Below are 2,300 nucleotides of genomic sequence, written 5' to 3' on the forward strand. Positions count from 1 at the left end.
ACTCGTGTGATTTGTTGCTTCTGGACAATGGTGATTTCGATTTATATTGGGGATGGACTGGTTATCAACCTTACACGCTATCTGGATTGGTCAATGCCCAAGACGGTGAACCTTAGCCTTACCGGGTTTGGCCCGTTTAGAGTGAGGAGGGACTCCTGGTCATTCTACGTAGGTTCATTTTCTTAATGATATGGCTCGGCGTATAGTCCGGACAGGGGTGTTTGGCCTATTTGGTTATGTTCGCGACTCTGTACTGAGGTCCCTCTATTGATTCTCTGCCCGTTGTTCGGGAGTTTCCTGAGGTTTTTCCCTTCAGAACCTGCCGGGTATGCCACCCACGGGATATTGATTCTGCATTGAATTTGGCTCCGGGCACTCAGCCTCCATTTCTATCCTGCCGTATCGCATTGGCCCCGCCTGAGTTTGAAAGAGTTAAAGGAGCAATTGAGACTTCGCTTAGAGGGTTTTCCATTAGACCAATGTTTCACTTTGGTGCGCCAGTGTTGTTTGTTAAGAAGAAGGATGGGTCAATGAGAACATGTGTATTTGATTACCGGCAATTGAACAATGGTTACATATCAAGAAATAGTATCCCTGCCGAGGATTTGATGATTTGTTCGATTCAGCTTCAGGGTGCCAGGGTATTTTCAAAGATTGACTTGAGATAATCTGGTACCACAAGTTGAGGATTATGGCGCATAATCGCATGTCCCCTAAGACAGCTCTTCCGCACTCGATACGGGCATTATGAGTATTCTTGGTTATGTCATTTGGGTTGACAATGCCCCAATAACTTTATGGACATTGATGAACCGAGTGTTCAGGCCCTTATTTGGTTCGTCGTGATGTCTTCATTGATGATAATATTGAATATGCTCAGCAGCCAGGAGGAGCAACGAGCAGCACCTTAGAGTGGTTCTTCAAGACTCTGAGGGATAGTCAGTTAATATTGCTAAGTTCTCGAAGTGTGAGTTTCTGGGTTGGATTTCAGTTCATTTCTAGGTCCATTTGTATCAAATAGAGGGTATTCAGGTTGATCGAAGCAGAGTTGAGGCCGTCAAGAGACTGGCCTAGACCAGCATAGCTACAGAGATTTGAGTTTCCTTGGATTGGCAGGCTACTATCGTCGGTTTGTGGAAGGGTTTTCATCTAATTGGCAGCCCCGTGACCAGGTTTGATCCCAGAAGGTGCCCAGTTCAGATGGTCGGAATGAGTGTGAGGCGACTTTTCAAAAGCCTCAAGACATGCTTCTGATACGGCACCGGTGTTGGTTTTGCCCACAGGTTCAGGGCTTATACAAGTTTTATTGTAGCTTCTCGTATATGGACCTTGTGGTGCAGTGTTGAATGCAGGATGGCAAGGTCCATTGGCTATGCCCTCGCGCAGTTGAAGATTCATGAGAAGAAACTACCGGTCAATGATTTGGATTTGGCAAGCCATTGTTCACCACATTGAAGATTTGAGGCATCTATCTGTATGCTGGCATGTGAGGTGTTCACGGATCACAAGAGTTCTTCATATTTGTTCAAGCAAAAGGAGTTTGAATTGAGGCAGAGGAGGTGGTTGGAGTTTGTTGAAGGACTATGATTCAACCATCTTATGTATCCGGGGACAGGCCAACTTGTGGTGGCCGAGCCCTGAGTAGGAAGTCAGCCAGCATGGGCAGTTTAGCTTATATTCCGGTTCGGTGAGAGCTGCTTGCTTTGGATGGTTCAGGCTTTGGTCCAATCAGTTCGTGAGGTTGGATGTTTCTGAGCCCAACCGTGTGTTAGCTTGCAGTCGCTCGTTTCTTCATTAATTGGAGGTATCCGAGTCGTGGCAAGTTTGAGGAATCCTATTTGTGTGTCTTAGGACCAACGGTGCAACACGGAGGTGCCAAGCACAGGTTTACCATAGGTGATGATGGAGTTTTGAGATTGCAGAGGCCGAGCTCTGTTGCCCAATGGTGGATGGTCCTTCGAGAGTTGATTTAGAGGAGGCCCATAGCTCCCGGTACTCTAATTCATCCGGGCGCCGCAAAGATGTATCAGGATTGGCGGCAACATTATTGCGTGGCGGAGATGAAGAAAGTGGATATCGTTGCTTATGTGGCCTCGGTGTTTGAATTGTCACAGGTTAAGTACGTGCCGCGACCCACCAGATCCAAATATTTGATTTAAATTGAAAAACGAAATAGAGAACATCTAAAGTTAAAAGTTCAAAAAGACTATTTCATGAAAGTAAAAATCGTTGTATTGGGACATGAACTTCACTTGAATATATATTTTTGTGAAACTTGAAAATTTGTGAATCAAAACTCG

Source organism: Nicotiana attenuata, unplaced genomic scaffold (assembly GCF_001879085.1).
Source record: "Nicotiana attenuata strain UT unplaced genomic scaffold, NIATTr2, whole genome shotgun sequence".
Classification (NCBI taxonomy): Eukaryota; Viridiplantae; Streptophyta; class Magnoliopsida; order Solanales; family Solanaceae; genus Nicotiana; species Nicotiana attenuata.